Source organism: Pan troglodytes, chromosome 14 (assembly GCF_028858775.2).
Source record: "Pan troglodytes isolate AG18354 chromosome 14, NHGRI_mPanTro3-v2.0_pri, whole genome shotgun sequence".
Lineage (NCBI taxonomy): Eukaryota > Metazoa > Chordata > Mammalia > Primates > Hominidae > Pan > Pan troglodytes.
In genome coordinates this window covers 117,929,406-117,949,401 of record NC_072412.2, presented here as the reverse complement: position 1 = coordinate 117,949,401, position 19,996 = coordinate 117,929,406, and the positions used below count along the sequence as shown (strand labels likewise).

The window sequence follows — 19,996 nt, the reverse complement described above, 5'->3', positions numbered from 1 at the left end:
GGGTGGCTTCACAGCACGGATGTGGGAGGGTGGAGCCGCTGTTCTCAAGTGGCCTAGTCTCTGGGCAACTTTGCACTCTTAATGTGCTTACAATAATAACTACGAAAACTGAGAAATTTAAAATATTAAATACAGTCTGTGTAAACCTAGCATATTTTTATTAAAAGTGATATTTTCCAAATAAAAAAAATTTAATGAGAAGAGTGGTCTTGGTGTGTGTGCCTTTGCCAATCTCTTTCATGCCTGGTTTAGCAGGAGTCAGTGGATTCTCACATCTCTTTCTGGTGGAAGTGGATGAAGATAATTCCATTCGCTCAGATACACGGTTGGTAAGAGGAGTCTTTTAATGGCCTTTTCAGTTACATGTGGATCTTCTTCGATGATACGCCAATTAGGCAGCTTATTTAAGGTTAGTTATGACATGGGAATCCAAAGATATAGCCATGCATTGCTTAACCGCGGGGCGCTTTCTGAGAAATGTGTTGTTAGGCAATTCCATCACTGTGTGGACATCTGGAGCAAGCTTGTCCAACCCATGGCCCATGGGCCGCATGTGGCCCAGGATGGCTTTGAATGTGGCCCAACACAATTTCATAAACTTTCTTAAAACAGTATGAGATTTTTTTTTTTTTTTTAGCTCATCAGCTATCATTAGTGTTGGTGAATTTTACATGTGGCCCAAGGCAATTCTTGCAATGTGGCCCAAGGAAGCCAAGAGATTGAACACCCCTGATGTAGAGCGTGCTGACTGAAACCTTGATGGTAGCGCCTGCTGCACACCTCGGCTCTATGGTGCAGCCTGTGACTCCTAGACTACAAACCTGCACAGCTTGTGACTCTACTGAACACTGCAGGCAACTCCAACACAATGGTAAGCCTTTGTGTGTCTAAATATATCTAAACATAGAAAAAATACAGTGAAAATACAGTGCAAAAGATAAAAACGGGCACACCTACACAGGGCACCTCCCACGAATGGAGCCTGCGGGACTGGAAGTTGCTCTGGGTGAGTCAGGGAGTGGGTGGGGACTGGCTGTGAAGGCCTCGGACATGACTGCGCTCTACGGGTGACTCACAAACGCTGTACCCTTCGGTGCACTACACTGACCAAAAATAGTTTTCTTCTTTCAATCATACATTAACCTTAGCTTACTATGACTTTTTTTACTTTTATAAACTTTTAATTTTTTGACTCTTATAATAACACTCAGCTTAAAACACACATGGTACAGCTGTACAAAAATATTTTCTTTGTATCTTTATTCTATATGCTTTTCTTCTATTTTTAATTTTTTACTTAAAAAAATTTTTTTTGTTAAAAACAAAAATACAAACACACACATTAGCCTCGGCCGGGTCCTGGGGTCAGGACCGTCAACATCACTGTCTTCCGCCCCCACATGTTGTCCCACTGGAAGGTCTTCAGGGTCAGTGACACACACGGAGCCGTCATCTATGACAATGCCTTCTTCTGGACACCTCCCAAAGGACCTGTCTGAGGCTGTTCTGCAGTTGACTTACACATATGTAGAAAGAGCAGTACTCCAAAATAATGATGAGAAGTACAACATAATAAATACACCAACCTGTGACATGATCGTTTGTTACCATTATCAAATATGACTGCTATAGCTAATTGTGTGTGCTGGGCTTTGTCACATCACAGCCATCCTGGGGTCACACAGTGCATCACTCACGTGGGTGCAGTAATGCTGGTGTGAACAAACCTGCTGCGTGGCTGGCATGTAAGAGTCTAGCACAGACAGCTGTGTACAGTACATAGTACTTGAGAATGATCATCAACGATTATGGTCCTGGTTTATGTATTTACTACACTGAAAACAAAGGTTGTGGTGAAGTCAGGGGTATGGGTCAGAAGCCCAGAAACCTGTTAGGTAGAGGGGAGGAAAACGGGGGGAAGGAGAATAGGCAGAACTATCAAGCTCGGCCTTGGATAAAGGATTAGGAAGAAAATGCAGGATCCCAGGTGCTGGGGCTAGTGCGGAAGCCAGGCAGGGGCTGGGAGGGGCAGGAACACCTTCAGCAAATGCCTACCGACCCCTGCTCAGCCCCACAGGCGGGTCCAGCCCTCAAGTCCAGTCTCCACTCATTCTGGACAAATGTGGGGGTGGCTTTCATCTCAGTTCCCCAGTACAGGGATGGGGAGGCCTCCGTCGGTCTTGGCAGCCCTGTTCTCTGGAGCCTGTGTCTGGCAGTCCCCTCTCTGTGTGGGGGGAGGGTGGAGGTGCCCAGCTGTGGCGTGGGGACAGAGGCCAGGTGGAACGTGGCAGTAGCCTCCAACTTGCCTTTTTCTGGGTTTCCAGAGGGATCACTGGTGCCTTTACATGTTGAATTCCAGAAACCAGCCACTCCAGCCAAGACACACGTGGAGAGTGGACTTTGGCAATGGCCGTGGCTTTGGCAGAACTCTGACCGTGTCAGGCTCCTTCTTCCCTTGTAGAAATAAGGCCAGACTGTGCCGAGGCCTCAATGCCTGCCTGCGGACTGAAGGTCACACCCAGGCTGCAGGGAGTTGGAGGGGGAGGCCAAGAGAGGGTGAGCAGGGAATTGAAACCCATGGGGTAAAACTATTTTATTCACTTTATTTTTTCATAAAGGACCAAAGGCCGCTGTAGGCGGTGATCATCCCCAATCACGGCCCTCGACCGGAGCGCACTTCCCCGCATCTGGAGCCATCTGCATCTGTCTCCTTTGCAGTCTGCCGGTAATTGGGTCTGAAATCACACGCGTCCCACTCAGCTACATTTACATTTCCTTCTTGCGCTGTTTTTATATCCAGAGCTGTTGAAACCACTCCTAGGATGAATTTCTAAACTTAGACCATCTCATCCTCAAACGGCAAGAAAGAAAGTGTGATGTGTCTGTGAATCTGCTGAATGGGCCGAGGGGTGTTTTTAAAAGATCATATTGCGGGGAAGAAGCAGGCACTGCAGAAACCTATGGATTGGGGTGCTAAAACCTACGAGCTTCCCGGGAAGCTGCCTTTTGGGAGCCCGAACTATCCCAGAACCTTTTCCTAGTAGCAGATCACAATCACCGTCTCTTCTGTGAGCCCGCTTCAAGCCAGCAATGAAAGGACACTTCTGCACGCCAGCAGCAGGAGTAGGAAACCCCACTCTCCCTACAACATAAGGGCTACACATTTGAGATCCTCTCAGAGGACTTTTTAAAAAAATAACATCTTTCATTTATGCTTGAGCAGGGAGAAGAGTCATTAAAAAGAAGAGATTTTTAAAATCCCTGTCCAATGCTTTTGGCCAGCCAGCCGCTCAGGACAAAGGGCTGCCTGGTTTGGGGACCTAATTATCTGGAGGCCAAGGCGCGGCTGCGGGTGATGGGGCTGCCGATTCCGCAGCGAGCACAGTCCGCCTCATTGTTGGTGAATTTCCTGCTCTTGGCACTTTCTTTGGCAGCCTCATGGCCAGCACCTGTGCACTCAGACCTGGGGCCTGGGACGTCTACACAGATGTCACGGCGCTTTTGTTGATTTCCTATTAGTGGCACTTAATAGGCAGGCGCTGGGGACAGCTTGGCTCGGCTCCGGGAAGGGGCCGCAAACATCGCTCCCTTGGTGGGCGAAGGGTCAAATGGTTTCTAAAGCTCAGCCAGATAATTGCTGGTGATTAGCAATTTTAATTAGCAGGTGCGAGGGGTCGGGACCCCCTTCCCTGTAATTGGACAGGTTGTTAACATTCGTGGAGTTGTGACCAGGGAGTATATTTTACTAATACTCTCCAGGTCTTTTAAAGTTAATTAAATTAAAGGAGCTAAAACCACCAGAGACGGCCTGAGATCTGATGAGCCAGATAGGAAAAGTTTTCAGTAAAACTTGTCTCACTGGAAAAAAAAAGAAAAAAAAAAAAAAAACTTCAAACACAGCCATGAATCCCTTGTGAACACCGCGTGCCCCTGTGCGTGTTCTTCTGTGGCTGCGGAAGGCTGGGGCCGTGAACGTTTTTTCTCTGCTGGGTGCCTCACGTTGGGACTCAGCCTGTCGGGGTCCGGCTCTTCTGTTCCGCGCACTGACTCTTAGGGGCTTTGTTCGGTCACAGTGAGCAGAAAACCAGTGTCTCCCTGGTGCAGCCTTGGAAGCGGCTGGACACCCACTCATGGCCACAGAGGGCAGCTTCCGGGCGACGCTCCAACTCTGCCCCTCGGACTCCTCGCGGATACAGGCGTGTGTTTGAAACTGATCAATGTCCCCCCGGTTCCTTTCACTGACACCAGAAAGCCCGCGAATACACCTCACAGTCTCTGAGTAAGTGCAAGAAGAGGGCGTGGCAGGGGTTTCCCGGGGTCTCAGGGCGCAGGGGTGGTGCCCGCAGCACTCGCCTCTCCAGGCACGCGGGAGGCTGCGCGCAGCCCGGGCCGACTCAAAGGCAGGCGAAAACCGACGCAGCCACACTGCCACCTCGAGCGTGACGACAGGGACTAGCTCACACACCCAGGAGGTGGGACGCAAGCCGCCAGGAGCACGGGCCTGGTGTCGGAGGAGGGGCGTGGGGAGAAGAGGAGGCACCCACAGGCGGCGAGTTCAGAGTGAGAGCAGAGGCCGTGACGGAGCCTCGTCCTCGGTCCCTGAGGTCCCAGGGCTGCGCCTGGCTCGGCAGGCTCCGTCTAGAGATGCAGAAGGCGGGGGTGTGAGAGCCTCGCCCGTGACCTTCGGTTTCTTGGCCCTGTTGTTAGAAGCTTTAATTAGAAGTCTCTTCTTTCCATGACACGTTTCTAATGCTCTTTGCCCACAACACAGACACTCGCTCTAAGCGCCAATGGGAATAATTCGTTCATGACGGGAGAACCGAGTGCTCCATTCTGAGTTCCCGCAGAGGGTTCTGTGCGTTTCCAGAAAGAGCAGATGGGGGCGCGGGCGTGTGTTTGAAGGAGCTTCGAAGAGGGTGGCCCCGTGGGGTGGGGTGGGGTGGGGGGATGGGGCCTCGTGGCATGTGGACAGTGACCCCAGGAGCTTCCAGCCAAGAGGCGTCACTCACATGGAGCCGAGTGTGACTGAGGGTGAGCGGGTGGTGGGAGGCTACGTCCCGGGGGGCGGCAGGCAGAGGGTGAGGTCGTCGGCCATGGGTGAGACTGAAGAGGGCGCAGGATGCGCTGTCAGAGGCTGCTCCGGTAAGTATGCGAACATGGGGCATGTAACATGCATCCCTGACGGCTTTCCTTTGTGATTTAAAAAGCGTGTTTTGGCCCGGTGCAGTGGCTCATGTCTATAATCTCAGCACTTTGGGAGGCTGAGGTGGGCGGATCACCTGTGGCCAGGAGTTCAAGACCAGCCTGGCCAACATGGCAAAACCCCATCTCTACTAAAAATACAAAAATTAGCCAGGTGTGGTGGTGCACGCCTATAATCCCAGCTACAGGGGAGGCTGAGGCAGGAGAATCACTTGAACCCAGGAGGCAGAGGCTGCAGTGAGCTGAGATTGTGCCACTGCACTCCAGCCTGGGCAACACAGTGAGACTCCATCTCCAAACAACAACAAAACTAAAAAAATTATTGTATACATGTTTACATTAATCCCTTCTCCCCACACCTGATTCACCTGTAGTCATCTTCTGGTGCCCTCATACCTCTGGGGAGCACCAGCCACCATGCCCCAGGTGGCTGTGTACATGCCCTGCCCCTGGCCCTTCATCCCCTGATGGTCTGCTGAGTGGGAGCATGGAGCTGTGGGAGTGCGCCCAGGAGACTCTGAGCCCCGGCAGAACAAAGCGAGCTCTGCCTTCAGCCCTTTGGCCTGAGAGTCTGTGCCTGAGAGCGGGAGCGGGACCCTCTGCACCCAGGGCAGCTGAGGGCAGCTCCTGGGGTTCATCACCTTTGTTGAGTGACTACAGGCAAGTCCATAGAGAACATTCCTTCCTTCTTGTTTTGCTTTCACCCCATAATCTTTAAAACCAGTCTGCAAAAACATCAAAACACCTGGCTCAGAACTCAGGACTCGGGAACTCCTGCCAGGCTGTTTGGTGGAGGCTGCAGGCAGAGGATGGGATCCACTTGGAGGAGGCAGGCAAATCAGATGCGCAGGGTGGTCACTATCATAGTTTTCCAGGAAGGTCATGCTCCTGTGTGGAGCAGGGCGGACAGAAGGACCCAGGGGCTGGTGTAGGGCAAGTCGCTGATGCCCTTAGTTAATGGGGCCCTGAAGCAGAGTAAGTCCCAGCAGGATGGCCTGGCCAGGTCCCTGTGAGGTCCCCGGCGAATGGAGGTGAGGCCAGGGGCTGAGAAAGGACTCCATCTGCAGATGAAACCACAGAAACTCCTGCTTCTCAACTTGGGGGTTTGGCTTGGGCAACGCCCTTGGTTAGACAAATCCAGAGCAAGGATGGTGAAGAACGCCCATTAGTCAGTGGCCTTCCTTTGTCTCTTAGCTTTTCCCTTGCGATATGATTTGGCTCTGTGTCCCCACCCAAATCTCATCTTGACCTGTAATCCCTATGTGTCCAGGGAGGGAGGTGATTGGATCGTACAGGCAGTTCCCCCATGCTGTTCTCATCATAGTGAGTTCTCATGAGAGCTGATGGTTTTATAAGTGTCTGGAAGTTCCTCCTTCACGCTTCTCTCTCCTGCCACCTTGTGAAGAAGGTGCTTTCTTACCCTTTGCCTTCCACTGTGATTGTAAGTTTCCTGAGGCCTCCCCACCCATGAGGAACTGTGAGTCAATTAAACCTCTTTCCTTTATAAAGTACCCAGTCTTGGGTATTTCTTCATAGCAGTGTGAAAACAGACTAATACACCTTGGAAATAATCTCATGCTTACAAAAGAGTTGCAAAAATAGCAAAACTAGTATAAAGTGTCTGCCCTACCCTCCACCCAGCTTCCCTGAAGGCTGCGGTTACGTAATTCATTGTGTTAAACTTACAGTCACATAGCAGATGACACTATTACCAGCCGGTCTACAGGCCTTGTGTGAATGCTACCAATTTCCCTGTGATTGCCTCTTCTGGTCCCAGACCCATTTCGGGGCCCAGGTTGCTTCTAGCTGCTGTGTCATTCGTCGCTGCCCAGCTGGGGGAGTTCCTCCCTGTAGATTCCTCTTCAATGACCATGGCAGCTCTGGAGAGCTGATTTTATAGGATGCCCCTCTGTTTGGGTTCATCTGATGTTTCTTCATGAATAAATTAAAATTATGCATTTTTGGCCAGAATGCCAAATGTCCTTCTGGGGCCTCCCGGCAGGCACGTGACGTCCCCCAGCCTCACTCCTGGTGGTGCAACTTTGACCACACAGGTAGGTGGCATCTGCCGGGCGTCTCCCCTGTCAGCTTGGGATTTTCCCCTTTGCCATGATTCGGTGTCTTATGAAAAGGTATCTGGGGACTACGGAAATAGCCAGTTTCTCATATTTTTGCCTGCCGATCTCAGCTCCCTTGAGAACACTGCCTTCTACACTTCTTCCCGTGCTGCTTGCCAGATGGTGGTGTTCCTGCTTTTCCCGTTTCTTCTTTCCTTCCACATTGAGTAACTGGGAGTCTCCTGTGAGAAAGGGCTGTCTCTCCCCACCCTATGTACTTATTTGATTACCTATTTTTATCAGCTTAAGCTCATGGATATTTATTCTATTCTATGGAATATAATTTATTATTATTACTATTATTGTTCTTAGTTTAAAATTTCCAGCCCTGGCCACTGGGTGCTCCTTCAGTAGAAGAGACCTACTAAAGCCACGTGCTGTGGAAGTGTGCTTTTCTAAACTTTCATTTTTTTTTTCTTTTCTTTGAGACAGAGTCTCACTCTGATCTTGGCTCACTGCAACCTCTGCCTCCTGAGTTCAACTGATTCTCCTGCCTCAGCCTCACCAGTAGCTGGGATTACAGACGCTCATCACCATGCCCGGCTAATTTTGTATTTTTAATAGAGACAGGGTTTTGCTATGTTGGCCAGGCTGGTCTCGAACTCCTGACCTCAAGTGATCCACCTGCCTCGACCTCTGGGATTACAGATGTGAGCCATCGCACCTGTGCGTGAAGGTTTTCTAACCTTCTATCAGATTTTCTAACCTCCCTAAGCCACAGGATGAGAAAAGGTGAGCGACACTCTCAGGGACACAGGGCGGGGTGGAGGGCAGGGGCTGGCTGTGCGGCTGGCTCCTGGGGGAACACACAGCAGTGGGAGGGCCTGGTGCTGTCTATGGCTGCGGCTGCTGTCTGTACAGTGAACTGGTGAGAACCATGCAGATATGGGGGACACGCCCCTGAGCACAGTCAGTGCTCTGCCCAAATCCAGATTTCTTTTCATCAGTGTTCTAAGGAAAGGATGCTGAACGTAGCGATGCTATTCAGGGACCTGTGGTGCCAGGCGAAGCTCAGTGCTGCACGCGAGCTTCCAGTCAGTCCTCAAAGCCACCTCAGAGCCAGGGCCCAGGCTATGGGCACAAAGCTTCATCAAGGAGGGTATCAGGGTGTCCGGCTGCTATGGAATATGACGGGGGTGCTCTTGCATGTGCTTGCACATGCTCTGTATGCATTTCTGTGCCCTCGTATACTCCCGTGTGCCCTTCTGTGCTTGTGTGTGCTCTCCTTTGCACTCATGTGTGTGCTCGTGTGTGCTGGTGGGGTGAGTGTGATGCTCTAGGGAGGCCGTTCCCTCCGGGCGGCTGCCTTATCTATCTGCCCTGCCTCCCCAGGCCCCGCTGACTCCAGGCCTCCAGGAGATGGGGATTGAGCACCTGCCCTCTGTGTGCCCGGCCGTGGGTGTCCTGGGCTGAGCAGGAGGCACTGGCCCCACGTAGCCCTCACAGGGCAGAGCTGCTGCTCCCAGGGCAGAGGACATGTCTTCTCCCTGCCCACTGCCTGGGGCTACTTTGTCCCTCACCTTGCTCAGGCCAAGACCCGACGCCCTGAACTGTGGTCACTGATGGGTGCCAGGTGGATCTCCAGGCACCGTGAGCCGGGCTGAGCTTGTTTTCCACGAGCCCATCGCTGTGGGTGTCGTGCACGTGCTGGGGCTGGCTCTTGTCAGGGAACACTGTGATGACTCACACGCCTAAAAATAGCATCTTGATGTCCTGAAATCATACAACAGAAACATTTCTAACCTCCTCCAAATTCCATGGGTGACTGGGACGTTTGGCTGTGGTCTGCTCCTGAGCACTGTTAGAGGCTGCGATGGGCTACCAGGTCCCTCTTCGGTCCGGCTCGCGGGGAGGTGCCGGTGGGTGGTGCAGGGAACGAGGCTGGGGTCTGCACGCGTGTGCTGTTTCTCGGCCTGAGAGTGAGCTATGCATGCTGAAGACCTGGTGGGTGGGCAGCCAGGAAAATGCTTTGTGTTTTGGGGTCTGCTCTTCACTTATTGTAGGAGACTCTGTGTAGTTTAAGCTCTAGAGAGAGTGATCTCTGGAAGCCAAAATAGACATAAAGTTTACATTCAAATGCCGTGTATCTCAGTGCATTCAGAAATGCGCTTAAATGCTGGAAAGCACTGCTTTCCCCGTGGATGATTGAGGTTTCTTCTATTTCGTTATAACGTTGTTTCTGAAAAAGAGATCATCAAGATGCAGAGGCCGTGGCTGCGACGGAGGAAGGAAGCGGGGGAGCCACGGCAGGAGAGAGGAGAGAGAGAGGGAGCTCGGAGGAGGGGGCTGCCTCGCGGTGTTCAGGACACCTGTGCCCCGGTTACCTGTCTGTGCCCCCGTGAAGAGTTGTTACTGCTCATCGGTTTGCTTCCGCCCTGCAGGAATCATGGTCCTTTCGTGTGGCAAGGTCACCAAGCAGCGTCACCACCCCAGACAACAGCAGGTCACCCTCCCTGGCTGCCGCGTGGCAGGGCGGGTTCAGGGACGGACTCTGCGCTTCACTCTGATTTTCGTCACTTTTGTGGGTTGAAGTTAGACCCCTATTCTGTTGTTTGAACACAGATCGGGGCCACTTTACTGATATTAGTTACCTGCTGTGCCTCTTAGCACCTCCCGACTTCCTTGCTGTACTCTGAAAATGCAGGTTTTGTGCACCTGAATTATAATCTTGCTGTGATAATGCGCCTGTATTGATTCAACAAAATGAGTTGTCTATTTTGTTTTCACTTCGACATCTCTAAGAAGGAAAGACTGACAATCGGGAACATAAATATTTTGGACTTCACATCTTGTGGCATGAAGATGATAAAAAAAAGAAGTGTAATAATTACGAGGTAAAATTTTACCAGGAAATGCAGTTCTGTTTGAACTGGAGGATGAACTCACAGAAAGCACTTATTCTAGAGCAGTGTTAAAATGCTTCAATTGCCCAAGCATCTAAAAGGCAGAAAATTGATAGCATTCCATTAAAGGTGCAACAAACCAAATCTAAATATGTAGAAACTGCTGCCTGGGTCAGGATTGATTTTAGGCTTTATAAAAAATATATAAAGGGTTTTATTTCTACAGTGCTTTATGCTAGACATTGTCTTTGGGCTCTAAGGGGTTTCTCTGATTTACCAAGCACGATTATAAATAATATCTTCGAAGGATTGCAGAGTATTCTAACCCTACTTTTCTTTTTTTACATGAGTTTGATGTTTTCTCGTAGGTTCGGGTTCATTTAAATAGATTGGTTTGAGTTGGATTTCAGTGCTTAATTATAATTATTGTACGTAACTGAACATTTCAATATAATGAACCAATTGATCAAGCTTATATTCATATTTGAAGAAAATTGGTATTTTTGAAAACAAACAGGAAGATAATTTTCTTTAGAATTATGACTAATATGACTAAGTTTCCTGACTGTCCCCATCTCTCTCTATGAGGCCCGTTACTGGTTTGGAAGATGCTTTAGAATCACAGGTTTTTGTTATTCCCTAGACTGACTGGGGCTAGAAAGGGGGTGGGGGTGGGGGCGGCGGGGGACGATGCGGGCTGTTCAGTTTCCACGCATCCCTCCCGGTATAAATGAAGCTTCCTCAGCAGATGGTCCTCGCCCCCCACCTGTGGCTGTCGTAACAAAGTGCCACACGCCAGGTGGCATATGGCAGCACGAGTTTCTTACCTCCAGCTCTGCAGGAGGCTGGAAGCCTGAGACCCTGCTCCTCTGAGCCCCGCAGGGAGGAGCCTTTCGCTGCCTCTTCCAGCTCCTTGCCGTTCCTGGCTCGTAAACCCATCACTCCTGTCTCTGGCCCTGCTGCTGCATGGCTGTCTTCCCTCTGCGCATGTCTGTGTCCATGTTTTCCCATTTAATAAAGACATCGGCCATTGAATTAGGGCCCCCCCCCTACTCAGTGTGACCTCATCTTAACCAGTTATATCTGCAAAGACCCCGTTTCCATATAAAGCCCCAGGTGCCATGGATTACGACTCGAACACATCTTTTTGGGGGACATGATTCAACCCACGACAGCAGCCGTGGGTCTCAGGAAGATGGGTCAAGCAATGAACACACACCCAGCCAGAGCTCCAGTCACTCACTCTGCATCCGTGGAGAGGCCTCTCCATGCTTCGGGGCCTCAATGTCCTCATCTGTACAGTGGGGAGATTGGGTTAGATCAGCCTTCCCAAGGGGTTTTCCACAGAGCTGGAGCTCTGGGAGATCAAACAGGCATCTTTCAAAATAAAGCCTTGGGCACGAGTGAGTTTGGGAACTGTGTTGGGCAAGACCACAGGTTTCATGATCTCAAGACTTCTCAGAGAAGTCACTCCCCAGTGCCTGCAGGAATCTGCAGGGGCAGGAAGCGGAGGGAGGGATGATGGCACACACCGACTCTGAGGCCAGACCACGCCCAGAGAGAATTCTCTGTTCTTCTGCAGAGAGAATCCCACCTCATGGCTGCAGTGCAGAGTCCACGCATGTCCAATTTGTACTTGCTTTTATAAATCTGTGTGTGTGTGTGTGTGTGCATGTGTGTGGCATAGAGAGAGAAAGATTTGTGCCTGCTTTTACTTTTCTTTTTTCCTTCAACTTTTAAGTTCCAGGGTACACGTGCAGGGTGTGCAGATTTGTTGCAAAGGTAAACACCTTTGCTGCACAGACCATCCTGTCACCTAGGTATGAAGCCAGCATCCCTTAGCTATTCTTCCTGATGGTCTCTGTCCCTCCACGCCCCACCCTCCAACAGGCCTCAGTGTGTTGTTCCCCACAGTGTGTCCATGTGTTCTCATCCTTCGGCTCCTACTTATAAGTGAGAACATGCGGTGTTTGGTTTTCTCTTCCTGTGTTAGTTTGCTGAGGATAATGGCTTCCAGCTCCATCCATGTTCCTGAAAAGGACATGATGTCATTCCTTGCTATGGCTGCATAGTAGGCCATGGTGTATATGTACCACATTTTCTTTATCCAGCCTACCATTGATGGGCACATAGGCTGATTCCATGTCTTTGCAATTGTCAATAGTTGTGCCTGCTTTTTCATTGCTATTTACCGACTTGCGCTTTTTGGGTCATTAAGTCAGTTTTGGAACGAGATTTTAAAGGCTTCCTGGCCCCCCACGCGTGGAGTGCCACCATGGGGCTGGCTGTTGGTTTGGGCGCCCTACAGGTTCAGTGCCTGTGGTGGATGCTTCCTGCTGCCCACCCCCAGCACAGGGCATGCCATGGTCACCTTCACAGTGTGCGATGCTCCCGCCTGAGGAAGCCAGCCCAGCCAACGCAGAGCCAAGGACCACTGAAGGCATCGCCACCGCTACACGCTTGGAGCCATCCATGCCTGCAGCCGCGTTGAATGCCTTCTGCTTCTTTCCTATGCCAGCTTGAACTGGGTTACTTTTGCTTACAAATGAAGTCCTCTAACTCAGGAAATTGGGACTCTAGGATGCAGTCATCAGGGACCCAGTCAAGATTGCAAATATGGGGATGGAGGTAAATGAGGAAGTGAATGACTTCAACAGAAATCCCTCTCTATAAACTCCTACTGCCGGTGAGTCCCTGCGGCTGACACATGTCCTACCTAACGTGGAAATCTCAGCCTCCAGCCCAGGGCATGCGAGACATCCAAACCTCACTCACTCAGCATCTGTCTCCTGGACTAGCAGTCACAGTACATCTGTCCCCGTCTACATCCTAACAGGGAAGCCTTCCCCAAAACAAATCCAAGTGTTCTTCTCTCTATGAAGACTTTCAATCAAAACCAGATTCATCTTCTGGATGGATACATGTGCCTAGCCCACCAGCATCTTCTCTGTGTCTACCTGACCCACAGCTAATATCCAGGCGACGCCCCACACCCACTCAGGGTCCTCCTCATCACTGCCCAGTGCTGCCACTCACTGACCGACCTTCTCACAGAGCAGACCTCATGCGGGGGATGCTAACGGCATCTACAGACAGTGGGGTTTGCTTCAGTGACCATCGCTCAAGGAGGCAGGTGCTACCCAGGCACCAGCAGTGTGGCTGTGCCATCAGTGGACAGGGCATCCATGCCATGAACAGGGGGACTCACTGTGCTTTTAGACACTTCCGACTTTTTGACTGCGCAGTTTCTAAATAATTGCCTTTTCCTTTGTGTGAGGTGGCACCCCCCCGTTGCCTGTTTCTCATTCAAAATAAAGGCAAGTATACTTGAGAAGGGTGGAAGGGGAAAAGAGAAAAGAAGACAATGTCTCCAGCTCCAAAATGTAAACTACTATATTTATCTTTTAAAGAAAGTTCAAGTTCCAAGATCTGTAAATGATGTGGGCTTTTATGATGGTAATTGTCTTGTTTTTCCAGCATGAGCAGTCACATGATTCTTAACCCCACAGTTAAGGGGCGGACGGACACTCACGCGCGCATGCATATATGGAGATGGTATGGATTTTCTGAAAATGAAGAAAAAATGCTAAAAGTCATGAAAGAAAGGGCTTCCACTGGCTCTGCATCCTTAAGTGACGATTGATTGAGAAGTCAGCCTCTTGTTTTCTATGCCCACATCCCTGCAAGCTGAAAGTCAGAAAAACTCTGCAGAGAATCCCATTGAATAAGCTTCTTCCTGGCCATTGCTGGCCTTGCTTGGGGGCTGAGCCATGGCTGCCTCTGGATGTACCATCAGCCTGGGTGATAAAAGGGCCAGGCACCTGGGGACGCCGCTCATCCTGGGCAATGGAGAGCTGCAAACATGGTTCATTCTGGAAACATTCTTTGTCCTGAGCAGCAGGGCTTCTCTGCATTCACCTGCTGAAAACTGGATTCTTCTCCTGCAGCCAAACACACTGTGTGCTCCACGTGCTCATGTGTGCATGCCTGTCCATCATCACCTTGTCTTGATTGTGAATCCTGCCTTTTGGTTTGTAAGAAAACCAAATTAATTCTCAGGCACAGATCATATCTAACTCCCCTCCCCTCACCTCTCCTCTCCTCCCCTCTCCTCCCCTCTCCTATCCTTCCCTTTCCATTTCTTTCCCCTTTCCTGTTCTTTCCTCTCCTTTCCTTCAGTGTCTTGCTCTGTCACCCAGACTGGAGTGCAGTGGCACGATCTTGGCTCACTGCAACCTCTGCCTCCTGGGTTCAAGTGATTATTGTGGCTCAGCCTCCTGAGTAGCTGGGACTACAGAAGTTCACTACCATGCCTGGCCTAGCTCAGTGTTTTTGATGAATTAAGATCTAAAACATAAATCAGTGGTGTTTCTTTTTTTTTAATTTTTTTGGAGGGGCTCAGGTTACTTGGGACAAGAACACATTTGCTGGTCCAATGTGTAGAAAGAACAGCCATGTGAGGATTTTGACACAAGTACTGATTGTGTGTGTGAGTGTGCATGTGTATGTGACAGTGTGCCAGCATGTGCATGTATTGTGCATGTGACTGCATGCACATGTATGTGTGTGTGAATGTGTGTATGTGTATGCATGTGTGCAAATGTGTGTGCATGTGCATGAGTGTGTGTATACGGTGTGTGTGTGTCCGTGTGTATGGGAATTGTGTGCGTGTGTGCATTTGTGTGTGTGTATGTGCATTGCATTTGTGTATATGTGCGTGTGTGTGTGTGCATGTGTGTACATGTGCGTGTGTGTGTGTGCATGTGTGTGTGTTGCCTGAGCCTTCGATTGAATGAAAGCAGGCGGGTGGGTGAGTTGAGGCTGGAGGGCCCACATCACCTCTACCCTCTCTGATATGATCTCAGATCTTCACTTTTATTTTGCTACACATTTGTAGGAAAAAAGACCACTCTGGGCCCATGAACATGGAAACACCACAACGTATGTAGAGGAGCCTCCTCAAGACTAGCCTGGACTTTTCAAAGGAATAATGAAATTCCTTTAGATACTTTTTGTTTCTTGAATTTTAATGAAAAGATTGATTTCTAGTCATTATTTATCTATTGTCAAATGTTAACAAACAGCTGTAGTGATAATTGCTGAATCTCTATGTTTAGAGGAAGCTGTCAATTCACAAACATGGAATTGTGCTATTTCTATGTCTAAGGCATTTTTCTGTAAATATACAGATTTAGTGCTGGTTTTCAATAAATATACAAAGATGCTAATTATCACTAGAACTATTTGTTAACACTCAAAAGTACATAAAAATAAATAAAAGAAATGCCATTTTTCCATTAGGAATTCAAAAAATATTTGTCTTGAGGCAGTGTCTTCCATGCTGTTCTAGGAACTGCACTATCATTATCTTGTGCTCACGTCACCTTTCGTTTTCCAGCCCTGGCTCGCTCACCTCTGCCTCGAGCTCTTACCCGGTGTGTGCTCTCGCTTCCCTGGAGCACTCGGTATGTTGCTCATGGGCCTTCTTCGAGGCCGCCCACATCGTGGTGGGTTACAGGAGAAGGGAGCCGTGTGGAAACTAGGTCTTCAGGTGCCCTTGGATCTGAAGTTCCCCAGGCACCGATGTTGCTGTGGTGTCCGCCTCAGAGCAGCCTTCCCTGCCAAGTTCAGCTCACAGGAACACTGGACTCGGGCTGCACAGGCACACGCCCTGGCAGAAGCTGATGTGGGAGAAGAACTCCAACCACGAAGGGAGGCTGACCAATGGCACCAGCTTCTGAGCTTGGCCCGAAGAGGACTCATGAGCTAAAAAACGTTTTTCTACTAGTTTACAAGTTTTTGATTTTGCCACCATGTTACCAAACCCAGTCAACTGGAGCAAGGGTGCTGTGGGGTGATCTGCATGTTTGATGGCTCCATCTTGAAGGAACGGTCCACGCTTACCTGGCTGCATCCAGGAGAGGGCCATGCTTATCTGACTCCATCCTGAGGAAGTAGTACATGCTTACCTGGCTCCATCCTGAAGGAATGGTCCATGCTTACCGGACTCCATCCTGAAAAAAAGGTGCATACGTACCTACCTCCATCCAGAAGGAATGGTCCATGCTTACCTGGCTGCATCCTGAAGGAATGGCCCACACTTACCTGGCTGCATTCAGAAGGAATGCTACATGCTTATCTGACTCCATCCTTAAGAAATGGCTTATGCTTACCAAGTTGCATCCTGATGGAATGGTCCACACTTACCTGGCTCCATCCTGAAGGAAATGTCCACACCTACCTGGCACTATCCTGAAGGAATGGTCCATGCTTACCTGGCTGCATCCTGAAGGAATGGTCCATGCTTACCTGGCTCCGTCCTGAAGGAAAGATCCACACCTACCTGGCACTATCCTGAAGGAATGGTCCATGCTTACCTGGCTGCATCCTGAAGGAATGGTCCATGCTTACCTGGCTCCGTCCTGAAGGAAGATCCACACCTACCTGGCACTATCCTGAAGGAATGGTCCATGCTTACCTGGCTGCATCCTGAAGGAATGGTCCATGCTTACCTGGCTGCATCCTGAAGGAATGGTCCATGCTTACCTGGCTCTGTCCTGAAGGAAAGATCCACACCTACCTGGCACTATCCTGAAGGAATGGTCTATGTTTACCTGGCTGCATCCTGAAGGAATGGTCCATGCTTACCTGGCTCCGTCCTGAAGGAAGATCCACACCTACCTGGCACTATCCTGAAGGAATGGTCCATGCTTACCTGGCTGCATCCTGAAGGAATGGTCCATGCTTACCTGGCTCCATCCTGAAGGAAAGATCCACACCTACCTGGCACTATCCTGAAGGAATGGTCTATGTTTACCTGGCTGCATCCTGAAGGAATGGTCCATGCTTGCTTGCTTCTGTACTGAAAGAATGGTTCTTACTTACCTGGCTGCATCCTGAAGGAATGGTCCATGCTTACCTGGCTCCATCCTGAGGGGATGGTTCATAGTTTCTGACTGCATCCTGACAAAATGGTCCCTGCTTACCTGGCTCCATTCTTAAGAAATGGTTCACACTTACAGGGCTGCATCCTGATGGAACGGCCCGTGTTTACCTGGCTGCATCCTGACAGAATGGTTCATGCTTACCTGACACCATCTGAAAGAATGGTCCATGCTTACCTGGCTGTATCCTGACAGAATGGTCCACCCTTACCTGGCTATATCCTGACAGAATGGTTCATGCTTACCTGGCTGCATCCTGATGAAATGGTTCATGCTTACCTGGCTCCATTCTTAAGGAACGGTCCATGCTTACCTGGCTCCATGCTGAGAGAATGGTCCATGCTTACTTGGCTCCATCCTGAGGGAATCGTCCACAGTTACCTGGCTGCATTCTGAAAAAATGGTACATGCTTAATCTGACTCCATCCTGAAGAAATGGTTCATGCTTACATGGCTGCATCCTGACAGAATGGTCCATGCTTACCTGGCTCCATCCAGAAGGAATGTTTTGTACTTACCTGGCTGCATCCTGAATGAGTGATCCATGCTTACCAGGCTTCATTAGGAAGGAATGGTTGACACTTACCTGGGTCCATCCTGAAGGAGTGGTCCACTCTTATGAGGCTACACCCTAAAAGAAAGGTCCATACTTATCAGGATTCATCCTGAAGGATTGGTTCATGTTTACCTCACTCCACGGTGAAGTAATGGTTCATGCTTACCTGGCTGCATCATGAAGGAATGGTCCATGCCTACCTGGCTCCATCCTGAAGTAATGGTTCATGCTTACCTGACTGCATCCCGAAATAATGGTCCACGCTTACGTGGCAGGATCATGAAGGAATGGTTCATGCTTACCTGACTGCATCCTGAAATAATGGTCCACGCTTACCTGGCAGGATCCTGAAGGAATGGTTCATGCTTACCTGACTGCATTCTGAAAGAATGGCCCATGCTTACCTGGCTGCATCCTAAAGGAATTGCCTATGCTTAACTGGCTTCATCATGGAGGAATGGTTCATGCTTACCTGGCTCCAACCTGAAGGGTTGGTCTCTGCCTACATGGCTGCATTCTGAAGGAATGGTTCATGCTTACCTGGCTTTATCCTGAAAGTATGTATCGTATTTATGTGGCTGTATCCTTAAAAAATGGTCCATCCTTTCCTGGCTGTATCCTGAAAGAATGGTCCCTGGTTACCTGGCACCATCCTGAAGAAATGGTCCACACTTACCTGGCTCCATACTGAATGAATGGTCCACACTTACCTGCCTGCATCCTGAAGTAGTGGTCCATGCCTACCAGCCTCCATCTTGAAGGAATGGTTCATACTTGCCTGGTTGTATCCAGGAGGAATGGTCCACGCTTACCTGCCTGCATCCTGAAGGAACCGTCCATGCTTACCTCACACCATCCTGAAGGAATGGTCCAGGCTTACCTGGATGAATCCTGAAGGAGTGGTCCATGCTTACCAGGCTCCACCCTAAAGGAAAAGTTCATGCTTACCTGGCCACATTCTGATAAAATGGTTCATGCTTACCTGGCTCCATCCTGAAGGAAGTGTCCAGACTTACCTGGCTGCATCCCGAGGAATGGTTCATACTTTCCTGCCTGCATCCTGAAAAAAATGGTCCCTGCTTACCTGGCTACATCCTGAAGGAATGCCCACACGTACCTGGTTGTATCCTGAAGGAATGATCCATGCTAACCTCACTGCTTTCTGAAGGAATAGTGCATGCTTACCTTGTTCCATCCTGAAAGAATGTTTCCTGCTTACCTGGCTCCTTCCTGAAGGAATGGCCATACTTACCTGGTTGCATCCTGAAGGAATAATTCATACTTACCAGGATGCATCCTGAATGAATGGTCCATTATTACCTAGCTTCATCCTGAAGGAATGGTCCATGCTTACCTGGTTCCATGCTAAAGAATGGTCCATGCTTACCTGGTTCCATGCTAAAAGAATGGTCCATGCTTACCTGGCTACATCCTAAAGGAATGATCCATGCTTAACTGGCTGCATTCTAAAGGAATGGTATGTGCTTACCTGACTCCACTATTAAGAAATGGTTCATGCTTACCTGACTGCATCCTGACAGATTAGTCCATGTTTACCTTGCTGCATCCTGATGGAACGGTTCATGCTTATCTGGCTCCATCCTGATGGAATGGTTCATGCTTACCTGGTGGCATCCTGAAGGAATGGTTCATGCTTACCTGGCTGTATCCTGAGGGTATGTATCAGAATTAACTGACTGTATACTTAAAAACTGGTCCATGCTTCCCTGGATGCGTTCTGAAGGAATGGTTCAGGCTTACCTGGCGGCATCCTGAAGGAATGGTCCATGCTTACCTGGCCGCATTATGAAGGAATGGCTGATGCTTACCTGGCTGCATCCTGAAGGAATGGTCCACACTTGGCAGGCTCCATCCTGAAGGAATGGTCCATGCTTACCTGGCTGCATTATGAAGGAATGGCTGATGCGTACCAGGCTGTATTCTGAAGGAATGGTCCACACTCACCTGCCTCCATCCTGAAGGAATGGTCCATGCTTACCTGGGCCCATACTGAAGAAACAGTCCATGCATACCTGGCTGTATTCTGAAGGAATGGAACACACTTTCCTCGCTCCATCCTGAAGGAATGGTCCATGCTTACCTGGGCCCATCCTGAAGAACCAGTCCATGCTTACCTTGCTCCATCCTGAAGGAATGGCCCACACATACCTGACTGCATCCTGAAAGAATGGTCCATGCTTACCTGGGCACATCCTGAAGAAACAGTCCATGCTTACATGGCTGTATTCTGAAGGAATGGTCCACACTTACCTGGCTCCATCCTGAAGCAATGGTCCATGCTTACGTGGGCCCATCCTGAAGAAATACCCCAGG

General features: G+C 49.7%; 2 long non-coding RNA genes across 2 annotated transcripts; both read left to right on the top strand.

The window, feature by feature from the left end:
- The first annotated feature begins 1,661 nt into the window (after window positions 1-1,661).
- On the top strand, window positions 1,662-3,258 carry LOC134808169 (uncharacterized). Its single transcript, XR_010150579.1, has 2 exons — window positions 1,662-1,745; window positions 2,619-3,258. It is a non-coding gene; the product is annotated as an uncharacterized LOC134808169 (long non-coding RNA).
- Window positions 3,259-4,086: 828 nt separating this feature from the next.
- LOC107967999 (uncharacterized) lies at window positions 4,087-14,511 on the top strand. The gene is made up of 3 exons (XR_001708880.4): window positions 4,087-4,279; window positions 7,752-8,051; window positions 12,542-14,511. It is a non-coding gene; the product is annotated as an uncharacterized LOC107967999 (long non-coding RNA).
- Window positions 14,512-19,996: the final 5,485 nt, after the last annotated feature.